Raw genomic sequence first — 16,569 nt, 5'->3', positions numbered from 1 at the left:
CGTTTCCAAAAGAATGCTAGAATTTTAATTAACGTATCCTTTAATGAATCGGAGAATTCCAAGATTAGGAGAAGCGAGGCTAAAGGTCAGCGGGTGACTTCTCAACATTAGCAGTCCATCTGGCATAATTAAAAAAAAGTGCATGCACATGCGCTTACACCCTTTAATTTCTAAGTCATTACACATGTGCTTGGACCCTGTCATAGACATTTTCAAGAAGCATTCTAATATAGCTGGTGCATTTCAGCACCACTCACTTGGTCTGGGTCCCTTTCCCGTGCTTGGATCTATTTTGCTGTGGGCCCATCATTACACAGTTGAGCTGGTACTATTACCTACTGAGGAATATATTGTTGTCAGGCAGCTCTGATGGTTTTAACTGACCTACTGCTCTTGTGTTATCTTGGTTTCTCTTCTTGTTGTTCTCTTCATTGTTTTCTGTTGCTGATGAGGTTCATTGTATCAGTTTATCCTGAAGTGTGACCATTGGTACAGTACTCCAGCACGAAATAGATTGGAGTCTAAACTCCCTGATTCTGGACATTGCATTTTTTTTTTTTTTTATTAATCTAGACTAAGTGCTCATTAACTCTTTTGGCAGGTACTATTCAGTTACTAATGAGTTTTTGTTAGTTTGATCAGCTCAGTCCTTTCTGTAGCTGCAACTTTATGTCCTGTCTTTCCCCTCCAGGTTTTATACATGCAATGTTCAGTGTGTCTCAAATATAGTTTTCTTAGGTATGGTATGATCCACAATTTTAACTAACGGTAATATTTGTGCTTATTTTCAGCCCTAGATTATCCTTAAACAGATATTTTGGGGCTTCCTCCTTTATTCATGGTTCTGTCCTTGGCACCATATTGAAAGCAGATTTAATCATTCTATGACGTTTCTTTATTTTTGAGAGGCCGAGAGAGAGCACGAGTGGGGAGGGGCAGAGAGAGAGGGAGACCCAGAATCCGAAGCAGGCTCCGGGCTCTGAGCAGTCAGCACAGAGCCCAATGCAGGGCTCGAACTCATTTACTACAAGATCATGACCTGAGCCTAAGTGGGAAGCTTAACCGACTGAGCTACCCAGGCGCTCCCAGATTTACTCATTCTAATTCCTTTGTGGAAAGCAGGGTGTTTCTGTAGGTGGCACATGTTAAATAACAAAGAAAATTAATGTCTTGAGGGCTCTTGTGACTTTCTACATAGACTCAATTTCATTTCCTGGAATCCCAGCGAGGATTAGCTGGGGCGGAGGTGGGGGACAAGAGCCTGGTTTTCCCAGACAGCAGACCTCAGACTTGATGAGGATTCCCACAGTTTCTCCTGAGTTTTAGGACTTACCCACAAGGCTCTTCATGAAGCTAGAGCTCGTAGTCCCTTAGTGGCAAGAGGTGCTGGCCAGGCCTCTTGTGAGTTCACACCAGCACCTTCCCCTCGCCTCATATCTCCACTCTAGATTATAGATTATACCACAGGGAGCTCTCAGCTGACTTTTCTCTCATTCCCGGAAGTCCTTGTGGATAAGGGTAGATTGCCAGAGCTTGATATTGAGAATCAGATGATTTGCAATGGAGTCCCAGGTCAGCATGATCTTAGACAAGTTCTTTACCTCTTTGAATCTCATTATCCTACCACATAAGCCTGATCAACAAACAAGACTTTTTGTACCAGGTTATTGTGAAGAATAAATGAGGTATTGTATGTAAAATAACTTCTGAAACTAGACAACATCTCTCCTCATCGAATAACTTTTTTTTAACCTGCATTGAAGCTCCTCTGCTTTTTGTTGAAGTCAAAATAATTTAAAAGAAGATACATTTAATTAGATGATGTGAGTGATCAGAAAATCTCTGATAAACTTATGGGAGTTTAAAATTTCAGAGAATATTTTGTCTTTTTGGTCTGTTCGTCAGACTTCAAAATTTATGTAAAAAATGTTTTGAAACACCAGCCGTGTTTTTGCTCTTTCTCCAACTGGCTTTCCATTTTATGTGGTGCAAAATTTGGCCAATGACAGGCAGAAAGGAAAATCTGATTGTTAAATAGATATTGCCCACAAGAGATTTCGCCTTGCTTCCTAAATGAACTTGCCTTGACAACAATTGCTATGGTACCGCTTCTTATTCACTAATTTATCTGAAAAAAATACAGTCTCTTTTCGATAGTTTGTGAAACTAGCCAAAGACTTTCGTACAAAAAGACTTGATGCTGACTAACCCGTATTATAATAAATACTTCAGATGTTCAGCTCATCAAAGGTATCAGTAGTATTGGTAGCCTTAGTTACAGTTAGTCAGGCAGTTGATACGTAGTTCTTACTTTACGCTGTAAGCATATCACCCTCCCCTGTTAAAGATGTTCTGCAAAGCCAGTGATCGAAGACACTTAACCTCTCCTATTGTGATGCGACGGAGCAGGGTATATGGTGATGACACATAGCTCACACAGCTGTAATAAAATGCCGTAGCCCGGATGGTTGAACAACAGACACTCGCTTCTTTCAGTACCAGAGGCTGGGAGGTCTAAGATCCAGGTGCTAGCAGATTTAATTCTTGGTGAGGGCCCTCTCCCTGGCTGTCTCCCTGGCGAGCTCTATTTTCACACGGTGGAGAGAGAAAGCTCTGGTGTGTCTTCCTCTTCTTGTAAGGGCGTTAATCCCGAGGTAGGGTTTCCACCTTCGTGACCTCCTCTACACCTGATCACCCCCAAAGGCCTCCCCTTTTGTTACCATTGCATTGGGGGTTAGGGCTTCAATATATGAATTTGGGTGGGGGGACGCATTCAGTCCATAATAAGTATTAAGTGCTGAGATTCTGTTTGGGAGGCCGCTGGCCTCTTGTTTGTTGACAGCTAAGGCATCTCTAAGTGCCGGTCATTCTTTGTTTTAAACCACAGCCCTGCTTGTGGTGGGGCCAGCAGCCTCTCCCGACCTCACAAATGTGTTTTTTGTTTTTTTAAAAAGGACATTCCAGAAGGTGTAAGGAGTCCCTCCAGAAATAATTCTGTGATTGAAACAGATTGTTTTCTTTTCTGATTGTGGAGGCCACCATTTACATCGTCCTTCGGAGGGATTGGCTCTAGATTTTGATAATCGGAATTGTGTAAGGGATGCAAGTGTGAGATTGGCTGTTGGTGTCAGGCAGACCTGGAACTCAATGCCAGTCCTGCTGTCTACCGACTAGGTGTTCGCTGCTAACCTCTCAGTAGTGACTCAGATCAGCCAGGGGAAAATGAGGATAGTACCTCCCTTTGTAGGACTGCCGCGGTGATCAAATGAGCAAAAGCGCAGGAAGGAGCCAGGCACCTAGCAGGTGCACAAAAGCGGTCGCTATTAGTAATGGATACTACATGGCAATATTTAAAAGATAACTTTTGTTTAAAAATTTTCTTTGAAAAAGGCCAGTGACCATTTAGTGATTTACAAGTTTACTCAGATTTCTAATGTAACTAAATTATGAAAATATCTGCTCTTTGGTATACACGTTAAAAAAAATTTTTTTTTAATGTTAATTTATTTTTGAGAGAGAAAGAGATAGAGTGGGAGCAGGGGAAGGACAGAGAGAAAGGGAGACGCAGAAAGTGAAGCAGGCTCCAGGCTCTGAGCTGTCAGCCCAGAGCCCGACGCGGGGCTCGAACTCCCGAACCGTGAGCTCATGACTTGAGCCGAAGTCAGCTGCTTAACCAATTGAGCCACCCAGGTGCCCCCAGTTTACACATTTATAATAGAGATTTCAGATAGTCACTGGAAGAATTACTAATTACGCTGAATATTTAATATTGGGAGAAAGAAAAACATAACAGTTACTTAGTTTTCTTTTGGTTCTATCCTTAACTTCTTTGACCTTGTCTTTTCTTATATTTTCAAGCTTTTTACTTGCCTCTGATGCCTAAAAAAAGAGTTGAAGCAAGGAAGGGCTGACCTTGAACTTTCTTGTGTTTTCTCTTTAGAAGACAAAGCTGTAATGTGATTATAACCGAGTATTTAATGTTTTGAAGAGCCAACCCTAATTAAATGTGTTCTCCCACACTGCGCTTTCCGTCAAAGTACTGAGGTTTTACACAATAACTTCTGATATATGGCTTTTCCATTTGAATGAGCCATCAAAAATGTTTTTTTTTCCTTTGCTTGCGGTGGTGGGTGTCCCAGCCAAATTGCAAGGCCAAAGTTGTGATTGTTTGTTTAGGCGGATGCTGTCGTAGAGAAATTAATAAAGTAGAATTTGAAGATTAAAACTCCTATCTCTCCCGGTTACTTTTATTGAGAAAGTTATTGAATCCGTTACGACAGGTATGCTATGCAGTGGTTGTAATTTGTTTTATGTGATGGTTATTTTTCTCTTCAGTTTTGGCTTTTTCTGGGCTGACTCATTGCGAGAAAGAAAAACTACCGTAAGAGAAAAAGTATGTGGCCCTCAGAAACAGGCATAGTTGTGAAAACATTTCTAATGAAAGCGCTTTGAACTTTCAAGAAAAGGAAGTGCTTTGTAAATAAACAATAATTACATTCTCAGTTCATTTTTACTTGGAATGATTTGGTAGATTTTATATACCAGGTGAAAGAATGGCTTTTTTTTTTTCCACCCTCCTTTATTTTCAGGACTGAAACTAATTTTGTAGCTTGTAAAGTAGAGTTAATTTCATTTTGCTGGTTCCTTGTGGTGGCTCCTTGCAGGGATACATGGAGTATATCGGTCAGTATCCGCAATCCAAATGCCTGTGTGCAGTTGTAGGGTGGGAACAGGAGCGATTTCACTTTTAATTGCTCTCTGCAAAAAAGTATTTCCGGTTTTAGACTTTCTAAAAGGTGTTTCCTAAATGATATTCATTGGAAGTAGTATGGTGTCAAACTACAGTTTTGGCTTCTCTCGTATTATCCTTGTGATTTGCTGACCACCGTGCCTGAAATGGCCGTGAAAGTCAGTGTGCCAGCCCTCTGTGCGCGTTTCCTTCTTCATAGTTGTGAAGGGAAGATCGGGGCCTCTTTTCTGTCACAGAGAGTTGGGAAGCAAATTCATTCGTATTCACCAGGAAGGTTATAGAATAAAGCAGTCAGTTTCTTTTCTTTTCTTTTTTTTTTTCACTGTTCGATGCTTATTTGATATTTTAGTTGCTTGGTGTGACACTTAAGATAGTTGGTTGCATCGTTTGTAGGTAGATCTTTCTTTTTACATCATATGGCAACGTTCACTATGTTCTGACTTACACAGTACACAAAATAAGACCCTTTAGAGCAGTTACGCACAATACATGCAGTGCTGAATTTAAACATTGGATCCCAGGATGTGATTGGCTGGAGAAAACAAAAGTTGCACGAGGCATGTTGGGTGAAGGATCCAGAAGTAAGTCATACAACACACAGTAAATACACATCTGGTTTGAATAGCGAACTGCAGCATATTCATTATGGGCGGTGGTGTCTCTGAGGCAGTGGAACTGTTTCACGTTAACCGACTTAGGACGACGCAAGATGGGTACCATCCAGCATCAGGATGTAGCCGCAAGGCTTTGTGAACCATTCCTATTTGTAACTTAGGAAACTGACATTTTTCCTAGGCCATATTTAACGTTATTACTTGAATAACAGAACACGATATACACAACCTCCAACTAAAAATCCCGTTGTAGTCTAGACGGTGATGTGGTACAACGTTAGAAGACTCTAAAACTGCAGCTCTTTTTGGATCCCCCAGAGTGTATCTGCACTCTTCTTCAAACGGGCCACTTCCTCAGGAATCAGGGTCACCTTCACAGCGTCTGAGATTCCATTCTGTCCCAAGATGCAAGGAACACTAAGGAAGACATCATCTTTTGTTCCATAGAGAGCCTTAATCATGGTGGAAATCGGATGCACCCGCCTAAGATTCTTCATTATACTTTCTGCCAAATCTGCCCCAGACAGTCCAGTGGCCCAGGAAGTGTAGCCTTTCAGTTTGATCACCTCATAGGCACTGTCAGCCACCTGTTTGTGAACCTCTTTCCACTGTTCCTTATCTGCATCAGTGCCTGAGTCAGGGTGCAGATTCTTCAGGGAGACACCAGCAACATTTACTCCACTCCATACAGGCACACTGGAGTCTCCATGCTCTCCAAGGACCCACCCATGGCAGCTTACCGGGTGAACTCCCAGCCTTTCCCCCATTAGGTAACGGGACCGGTGAATCCAGATTGCAACCACTTCCAATAACACGGTTTTTGGGAAAGCCGCTGATCTCCCAAGCCGCATAGGTCAAGAATCCACTGGATTGGAAACAACAAGCAACTTGCAGTTTGGGCTGTATTTTACAATATTAGGAATGATGAACTTAAAGCTGGTCACATTGCGCTGGAGCAAATTAAGACGGCTCTCTCCCTCCTGCTGACGTGCCCCAGCTGTGATAATAACCAGCTTGGAGTTTGCAGTCACATTATAGTCTTTGCCAGAGAGTTTTTGGTGTTCTGAGGAATAGGCTGCCGTGCTGGAGATCCATCATCTCTCCCTTCAGTTTGTCTTCCATGACGTCAACAAGAGCAAGTTCACCTGCCAAGTCCTTCATTAAGATACTGACGGCACAAGCCATGCCAACAGCACCAACCCCAACGACTGTAATTTTATTCCGGGGGGTATGGTCTTCCTTAAGAAGATTCTGAATCAGTTGATCCTTGAGAGTTGCCATATCTAATTATCTCTATAACCTTAGACTTAGAAGCAGAAGGAATCGGGAGTGCACCTCAGGCAGGCGGGTGTCGGCAGCATGTGGTGTTGGGTCCGGACTCGGTGGCAGCCGCTCCCGTACCAAAGCAGTCAGTTTCAAATGAGATCCTAGGAGTAAGTTTCCAAGGCTTGCTAGAAGTGATTTGATCTGCTTGTAGGACTTCTGTGACAGAATTTATAGTACTGTGAAATTTTAAAATATTAAAGAGTTAAAAAAAACAAGAATATGAAAGCTAGGGAATTTCCATTTTTTGGGAAGGCAAATCTTATTTGAAATATGAAGCAATTAAAATGGATTTGCTTTAAAACTGTTAAATTCTATCACAGTCAAGTGAGTGTAACTTTTATGAAGCAGCTGTTTTAACTTATGTTAATTTCAACATGGCTATTGGAATAAATTCAAAGGTGACTTGCTGACAGAATTTGTGAATGGTAGTAAAAACGTTCTTAAAGGATAAGTTGGTATAGTTTGGGACCACCTTTTACATGAGTAAATAATATTCCAAAGTTTAGTGTTTTGAGTTATTCAAGACTCCCATTTAAAATGTATCTGGAGCTTTGCTTTGAAATACATTAACAAAATAAGCTACACTGATGGGTGAAGGTAGGGATGCATAGATGGGTAGGGATGTTATCACAAATGTAGCAAAATGTTCATGTAACATGGATGTGGTGGATATATGGGTATTCACTATATAATCCTTTCAATTTTCCTGTATGTTTGACAGATTTCATAATAAAATGTTGGGGGATGCCTGGGTGGCTCAGTCGGTTAAGCGTCCAACTTTGGCTCAGGTCGTGATCTCACAGTTTGTGAGTTCGAGCCCTGTGTCGGGGGCTCTGTGCTGACAGCTCGGAGCCTGGAGCCTGCTTCAGCTTCTGTGTCTCCCTCTCTCTCTCTCTCTCAGCCCCTCCCTTGCTCACACTCTGTCTCTCTCTCAAAAATAAACAAACATTAAAAAAAAATTTTTTTTTTTAATGTTGTAAAAAGAACAGAATCACTGTGAGGATGAGTTAGTGTTGTAAATTTCAGCTTGTGCATTAACAAGCTGTATCTTTGCTCCTGAGCCTTTTAGAATTGTTAGGTAAGATTCTGAAGAATGTGGAAGTAGACCAGACCTGGTTTTAAACCCTTTCCCGTAAGTAATCTAATTATCTCTATAACCTGTGAAAGTTTTGTATCTCTCTAAGCCTTTCCCTGTCTATAAAAAAGGAACGATGATTCCTTGCGGAATTATGGTAAGTATCTTTCGTTTTTCTGCTTTTGTGAGCCAGACCCTGGTCCTCAAAGGCTTATTGAATCCAGTTGGATGAATAGTGGAGAGAGAAAGGGAGGTATAATTCATTGGTGCTTGGGAGTCTCCAGATTCACTTCCACAAGGCCATAGAGGTCCCATACTTGACAGAGGCCAGGCGAAAGAAAGGGAGGGAGAGAAGCAGCTAGAAATCTTCCCCAGCGGGATGGTGAGTTGGAAGCTTTTGGCATCAGATCTGAGCTAGAAACTGGGCCCTGCCTTCTGCTAGTTGTGTCACTTTGATTAAGTTACTTAAACTTCATCGAACCCTAATTCCCTCAGTTTAAAAATAGAAGCTAGAACATCATTTACCCTGTGGGCTTCTGTTACATTTAAATAACATATATATGACAAGTAGTGAGTAAGTGTTTAGAACATGATAAGTGCTGAAAGCAAATGCCATTTACCCTTTATCGTCCTCATCTTTCCCCCCTCCCATCTGTGTCACTTTCTCCACTTTTCCAAACACTGTTTATTTTTGTCTTTCGTGTTTCGTGTTCCCTCAGCCTTTCTGCTGACAAAATTAAGGCTATTGCCTCCCCTTTTCTAGATGATTGAAAAGGATGATAAGCAGATCCAGCAGCAACCTCCTTAGCATCCCTGGCCATAACTTTGTCAAATTGGAAGCCTGGCTAGCTATCAGTACTGTTTTTCAGGCCATTTGGTGCAAAAGCAAGCCAAGTTGAGATCATTTTGCAATTAAAAATTTCATAAGCTGCTGAGTCACATATTTTCATAGTCTGTCATATTATGCTTCCAGTGGCTCCTGATGCTATGGATTGAGGGTAAGGGTTGGAACATTTTAAATTCGTCTTTTTAAAACTCTTCCTAATAATATTTCTGTGCCTTGGTAATATTAGTCAATTCTTACCCCCCGGCTTGTTTATCTTAGAAAGTATAGAGAGACTGACAGATACCAACTTTAAGAGAGGAGGTCTTTCCAATAGTAGTTATTCTAAAGTATAAAGCTTTCCAGGAATATTTCTAAAAGTAAAAACAATTCTGCCCATTTACATATTTATACCGCTTAAGAGATGGTGCTGTTTGGGTAAATAACAGTTTGTGGGTCCATCTAGTGTTTATGTTTTGAGATCCGTTTGATTTTGAGACGGCCCCAGTTTGCTCCACTACCCTTGGAGCCTTCCTACCCGAGCAGGAAGCCTGTGGAACCATGGTTGCATCTGCTAGAGAGCCGACCGGAAGCAGAAAGAAAAATGCCTTCTCTATCCTTGTCCACTTCCAGTCTCATTGTCTGCTCTGACCTGAAGCCAGCAGGCAAAGGAGTTTGGAAAATAAGAGTTTGCGGGTTTTGGCCCCCTACACTACTGACCATAGGTGAGAGCAGGGTGGAAGTGAGAGCTACAGACGTTAAATGGTACTAGTGTGATCCTTATTTTGCAGACGTTATGTAATTTGCATTAAGTCGCACAGCTGGTAGGTGGGAAGACTGGACTTTCAGATTACGTGTGGCTTCAAAACCAGTGATGTTTTCCTGATACCATCTATTGTTGTCCATACTCTGCGCTGCATGTGTGTGATATATATATTCCTGTGTGTGTTTATAAAAATGTTTAAAACATCACAGCACAAAGAGCGTTAGAAGTAATGAATATTTAAACAGATAAGCTATAATTCTACCACGGTGTGACAAATCAGCTGTTGCCATTTTTTCTCATTCTTTTTCAGTTCTTATCCTTGTGTATGTATATGTTTGCATATAGCAAATTAAAATGTTAAAGCAGGAGAGATTTAAGATGTGCCAATAAATACCAGGTTTTATTTTGTCGTTAGGGTACATTATGAAAATAAAATCGCATTACTATATACTGGCAAAGTTTGATTTCCAGTGAGGAAAGGTGTGGCTTAAATCCAAGCTGTGACTTTCGTTAATTTCATAGCTGACTTGGTCAAATCAGGAAGCAGGCAAATTCTTGCTGTGTAGTAGCTGAAGTTATTAACCCCTTTCTTTTGTGGTATGATTAATAGCACGTGCTTTGAGGCTTCCTGTTGCTTATATTAACAACAACAACAAAAAGGATGTCTTGGTTAAGTGTACCAGTGTTCCTGCCAGTTCTCAAGTTGTTCATAAAGCTCACCGGTTATCTGGACACACTTGTTTCCCCTGAGCTGAGTTACAGAAAGGGCTCAGAAAGGCAGGGTATGTTCAGCACACTAGCTGTTCCATCATCTCAGATGGAAGGGGCATGTTTAGGGGGCATTGCAAAGGATTTATTCAAATATGGTATGACACTGACTGCTAGTTTGTGTCTTCCCCCATATCAGCGGACTACACGGATGCCGAGAATAGATCACATTTCTCAGAACCTTTTGCAACCATATATAGTCTGCATTCTGGCCAAGGGAATGTAAGCAGAAGTGATATGGGCAAACTTGCAGGTAGAGTTCTTTTTTTTTAAGTTTATTTATTTATTTTGAGAGAGAGAGAGAGAGGCAGAGAGGAGAGAGAGAGAATCCCCAGCAGGCTCGGTACCATCAGCATGGAGCCCGATGTGGGGCTCGAACTCACGAACCGTGAGCCTGTGAGCCCAAGTCAAGGGTGGGACACTTAAGCGACCGAGCTACCCAGGCACCCCAACAGGTAGAGTTCTTAAAGGGAATGCGTGTACTTACCTCTGTCCTGCTGACTTGAATGAAAATGGGATGGCTGGGGCTGGTGTAGCCATATCGGACCATGCGTGACACTTAGGAATGCAGACTATACGTAGTAGAGCCACAAGAGAACATCACAGAGCAAAATGCAACTACTTTGGGACTTTTTTAAAAAAAAATTTTTTTTTTCAACGTTTATTTATTTTTGGGACAGAGAGAGACAGAGCATGAACGGGGGAGGGGCAGAGAGAGAGGGAGACACAGAATCGGAAACAGGCTCCAGGCTCTGAGCCATCAGCCCAGAGCTCGACGCGGGGCTCGAGCTCACGGACCGCGAGATCGTGACCTGGCTGAAGTCGGGCGCTTAACCGACTGCGCCACCCAGGCGCCCCAGTTTGGGACTTTTATTGAAGCCATTATTACACGGGTCTGTTACTTGTAATTTACCCATTCCTGACTTACCCCTGGGTGGTGATATATAGTGGATGCAGACAAGGCAGTAGTATAATAAATTAGGCTTCTAGGATGGGTGGTTTGTAGGGTTTCTCATCAGAACTTCACAGTGACCAGAAAACCGTGGGATGAGGCAGAGCCCTGTATCTCTCCCTCTCTGCGTACCACTTTTTGTCCTCAGTCTCCCAGCATTTTTGCTATATTCTACACAAACTGCAGCATGTAAGTGCAGAACAAAAGAAAGAACAAAAACAGTTACAGAAAGAATCTTTTGTTGTTGTTAAGCAGATCTTGAATTCTGCCAGTCGTAGTAATTCACGCATTGATGAGATAGCAACCAGAGCTATTAATAGTGCTTTTTTTAGCCTAGTGACAATAGCTGAGGCAAGTGAGTACATAACCTTAAGGATGGAGGAGTTTGTCGGAAGCCGCTTGGCCCACGCCCAGGTTTTATATTTTATCTTCTCAATTAATGCACGTTTAAGTACTCCTTCCGTGAGCATATCCGTGCTTGTTTCGTTTCTGTTAAGATGGAATTATTTGCCAGTTCATGGACTTAATTAACTTCCTTGGAATCTTTTGTGTAAAATTAATAGTTCAGGAAAAAGTAGCATGTCTGTTTTCTGACCTTATTTGTTGACCTTTCTGATGTGCTTATTCCTAGCACATCATGGACCATCTCGGAGTTCATGCATCCCAGCTGGAGAAGTAGCATATGTGTGATTTGAGCCTCATGGGATCTCTTAGCACACTGGCTGTTTCTCTCTTTCCTCTTTTAGTGATATGATACATTGCAAAAAGCCTGAAACCTGGATTTAACCTTGTTAGTTATCTGACCTAGGGGTGGTTATGGAGATCCTTAAACCTCTCCTTTCTGGTAGCTTGTGTGATCGGCAATTTTATCGTGTTGCGTTATGTCTCTGCGGTTGTCTTCGGAAATTCCTGTCACTCGTGTATTGGACCTTCTTGTTCTGTTCTTCCAATCTCTCTCTCTCTGAGAATTCTACTTCTTGGCATTCGGCTAATTTCCGATTTATGTTTTAGTTCACTAATGTTCCTGCTGTACTTAATCTTCTGTGAGATTCTTTCACGGAAGTTTTCTAATGTGTGAGTTATAACATAGGTACAATAAAGTACCTAGCTGGGTGAGGAGGGAAGCAAGGGCATGGGGGTGGTGACGGACGTTGAAAAAGTGATGGAGACCCGCTCAGGTCCAAAACGATTTGAGTCTGGTATTCCATGGAGGAGGTGACCTGGAAAGCTGGGAGATAGTAACCAGAGCGTGGAATGCAGGAATTCAGAACTGTAGTGGTGGTGCAGTTAGAACATGCAGGCGGGGTGCGGCCATGGGAGTGGCTCATTGAGGTAGGACAGAGGAAGTGAATTAGCAGATCAGGGCCTCTGAGGCTTACTGTTGGGTGGCTTGACTGAGAGTAGGTTGAAATTTTTAAAATGAGGACGAGTAGTGCTGAGAGAGAGACGGGGTCAGTGCTCACGTTACTGGGAGATGAGCAGAAGTGACAACGTTGTCTGTAGATGACTATAGCAAGAAGGACTGATGGGATGTCTGAAGGTCGCGGGAATGTGTGGAGAGAGGTAGTTGGGAAGCGGTAATGAGTCTGTGGTACATGGGCTGTGGAGAGAGAAAAAGTGAGTCATCGCTTGAAACGTCTTCTGAGAAAGAACTGTCCTCAGGGGACACCCAGGTTTCTGTGATATCTGAGGCATTCAGAGAGATTGAACTTGAAAGCGTTAGAGGGTTTCCCCCCCTCCCCCGCCAAAAGACCTGGGTTCCAGAGGGCTAGTAGAAGGATCCGGATGGGGAGAGCTATTTAAGTGACGTGCCGAACCGTATGGCGAGGAGCCCAGGTGTGATAGAGCTTCAGACCTTTTTGCTGCTCTGGGTAAACAGGGACGCAGGGCATAATGCAGTTCGTCCTGACGAGCTTTTAGGGGAAGGTGGGTGATCAGTTCCAGTTGTGGCTTTTGACGGTTTGTCCTGGTGAGGCTTTGGCCTCACGGCCCCGGAAGGAGGTGTCTTATCTGAGGGACTCAGAGCTCCGTGAGCCTCCGTTGCGTCCCGCTGGGTGGCTGTGGCCCGGCGCGGGGAAGCGTGCCTTGGTGGCAGGGTGGTCTTCCCAGTTGTGCGTCACTGTGTTCTGGAGGGTTAACCAGAGAGCCCACAACCATCTTAATTGGTCATTTGGAAGCCAATGTAACAAATTTATAACTCAGAAAGGTTAAAGTGCATCACTTAAGGCCATGACCAATTCAAAACAAAACGGGGAACGCAGGAATGCCAAACGCCTGTCGTGCGTGCCTGGGTGCACATCGCTTGTCCGGGCATAAGGAGCTTGGTAGCACAAACAGGCATTGCATAGCAGTTACTGGAAAGAAGACTTAGGATTTCCTGTAAGCTCTGGTGATCCTTTTTTCTAGTTTATGAAAGCCAATTACGGGATCCCATAACTGATTTAGTACATTCGTAATGGGTCAGTATTAACCGTAGGTACACCTGAAAATGAATATGGGATAATTGTCATTCTTTTGTGTGAACATCAGAAAAGACTTGAATTCTTGGCCTGCCTGGGGCCCTTCAGAATCGGGCAGTGGGTCGAGCGTTCCTGGAGAAGCGCTGTCCTGCGGCCCCCGCCCTCGTAGCCTGTCCTCTCTCTCCAGCCTTATCTCACTCCACATTGCCGACTGAAGCGCTAGGAACACAGAAGGGCCATGCTTGACCAGCTTTGTGTGATAGCGTTCCGTGCACTGAAGATGCCTTCCCGCTCTCCACCTGCATGCAGATCTGTCACTCACCTGCACGCCCCAGGTCACAGGAAGCAGCTTTGGGAGGCTTTCCTGGGAACGCGCTGGCAGAGTGAGCGCTTTCTTCCCACGCAACTGTGTAACACTCTCACTACACAGTGTTAGAATGACATTCCTGCCCGTCTCCTCTCTCAGGGTTGTGGGTACCCTGAATGTAGTGCCACCAATTTATTCATTGAAGGAGGTGGGCACACTTGCTAGAGAGAGAATTTGGAAAGGGGCGCCTGGGTGGCTCGGTCAGCTGAGCGTCCGACTTCGACTCAGGTCATGATCTCGCTGTTCTCGAGTTCGAGCCCCGCGTCAGGCTCTGGGCTGACAGCTCGGAGCCTGGAGCCTGCTTCGGATTCGGTGTCTCCCTCTCTCTCTGCCCCTCCCCTGCTTGTGCTCTCTCCCTCTTTCTCTTTCTCTCAAAAATAAACGTTAAAAAAAAACAAAAGGATAATTTGGTAAATGTTTATTCACCGTAAGAAAGGGGGAAAATGCCTAGGAGCGATGATGGTTCCTTAGGGGGAAATCAAGAAAATACACATGCATTACCAAGATGAACAGAAGCAGAAGGTTGAAGAACAAAAAAAAAACCCAATCCATGCAAAAACAAAAAATGAAAATATATAGGGTTCTCTGGATGAGGTTGAAAAGTGAGAGAGAAGTAGGGCGAGATAATGGGGGTACAGACTCATTTGTGAAGCACAGAATGCTGTTCCTGGTAGCAAATCGATCGAATTTAGGCCTGTTATATCCCAGGTACGGGAGACCTGATCTATGTTAGGATTTCAATTTGTAATTCACGGCTAAGACCAGGGGCCGCCTTTATTGTTTGGGAGCCAGAGAGGCAGTGAGGGCAGTGGGTGAGAGTATTTGCTTTAGACTGAGAGCAACTTGGGTGCTAAGGAACTGAGGCTCTCTGAGTTTAATCTGCCTGTAAAGTTGGGTGAATGATAATAATGCTTGGTTTGGTTTTAATGTGGTAATTAGTAGAGATCGTCATTAAATGGCAAAAACTGCTTTTTTCTTCCTCTTTAGATTCCTTGTCTTCTGTTATCCCCCGCCTTCAACACTTACTGGAGTATGGTAGCCTTCAAACATTATTGATCATCCACCCCATTGATAGCAGCCCCCTAATTTAAGTGAATTGATTCATAAATTATATAGTGCATTGTTAAACTAATGTGTCATGTACATTATAAGACATCTATAAATCGACATCTTCCAAAGAATACAATTAAAAATTTTTTTAACATATTTAAAATTGTGTTTATTAATAAGAAGAAAATCTTTTGGTATTACAGAAATTATTAATAATCATCCTGATGAGTGTTTCAATGTCTTGCTAATCACGATGGTTTCACAGTGTCATTATATAATATCTCAAGGAACCGTAGATATTTATAGCCATTTCACTTTTTAATTTATTTTTTTTTAACATTTATTCATTTTTGAAAGGCAGAGAGAGACAGACCGCGAATGGGGGAGGGGCAGAGAGGGAGGGAGACACAGAATCCGAAGCAGGCTCCAGGCTCCAAGCTGTCAGCACAGAGCCTGACATGGGGCTCAAACCCATGAACTGCAAGATCGTGACCTGAGCCGAAGTTGAATGCTTAACCGACTGAGCCACCCAGATGCCCCTTGCTGAGCATTTACATCTTGGGAACCTATTGGATTCGTTAATTAAATGAATTTAATATTCCAAATATTTATGGATGGATGTCCTCATTTTAAAGATTCTAGTTTCCTAGTGCCTTCCAAGTTCCCATCCTATTCTTTGATGGTAGATGTCTTTAAGGCGTTTAAAAATTCGTTTTATTTTAAAAAATTTTTTAATGTTTTTTTATGAAAAAGAGGGAGAGAGAGAGAGAGTGTGAGCGGGAGATGGGCAGAGAGAGGGGGAGACACAGCATGTGAAGCAGGCTCCAGGCTCTGAGCTGTCAGCACAGAGCCTGATGCAGGGCTCAAACTCCTGAACCGTGAGATCATGACCTGAGCCGAAGTCAGGCATTTAACCGACTGAGCCACCCAGGCGCCCCTAAAAATTCATTTTAAAATTGAAATGATCAGAGTTTTGAGAAGAAACTCCTTCCGTCTTTCCATCAATGTCATTTTCAACCAGGGAGTAGTAACAGATTCTCAGTTTATAATTCCCAGAAAAGTAACACTGGGAGACCTACGTGGAAAAAATGATGGCTACCGAAGGTAGGAATAAATCTATATTGTTTATTACCTCTGCACCTATTTGATTTATATTTACTCCTCCACAAGTGGAAGTTGAATGCTAATGTGGGTAATCAGTCTAAGATTTTACTGGGTAGAAACTTATTGGTAGGTTCCAAATGGATTCTCTTTGGTTACTGATACTGTTTATTTCCTGTGTTTTTTGAGGATTGATCCTACAGTTAATCTAGGTAGTTTCTGACAAAATCTCATGCATAATTCAGACTTTAACCTTGATTTTTATTTGGAGAAGGTAAAGAATTTCATATGAATATTTTTACATAAAAAGTAAATTTGAGGCGCTTGGGTGGCTCAGTCAGTTAAGTGTCTGACTCTTGATTTTGGCTCAGGTCATGATCTCGTGGCTGATGGGATCGAGCCCTGCATTGGGCTTTGCGCTGACAGCACAGAGCCTGCTTGGGATTCTCTCTCTCTCTCTCTCTCTCTCTCTCTCTCTCTCTCTCTCTTTCTTTTTGTGATGGTCAAAGTATTCCTTC

The 16,569-nt window shown here is 42.8% G+C and overlaps 1 protein-coding gene and 1 pseudogene across 10 annotated transcripts in view; one reads left to right on the top strand and one right to left on the bottom strand.

The window, feature by feature from the left end:
• DYM (dymeclin) overlaps positions 1–16,569 on the top strand; it is a 352,035-nt gene that overhangs the window by 115,745 nt on the left and 219,721 nt on the right. The gene's annotated exons all lie outside the window — the stretch shown is intronic.
• On the bottom strand, positions 5,637–6,668 carry LOC101088788 (annotated as a pseudogene).

The sequence above is a fragment of the Felis catus genome, chromosome D3, assembly GCF_018350175.1.
Source record: "Felis catus isolate Fca126 chromosome D3, F.catus_Fca126_mat1.0, whole genome shotgun sequence".
In the NCBI taxonomy this organism is placed as follows: Eukaryota; Metazoa; Chordata; class Mammalia; order Carnivora; family Felidae; genus Felis; species Felis catus.
The sequence above is the reverse complement of the archived record's forward strand: the minus strand, read 5'-3'. Positions and strand labels throughout refer to the sequence as shown.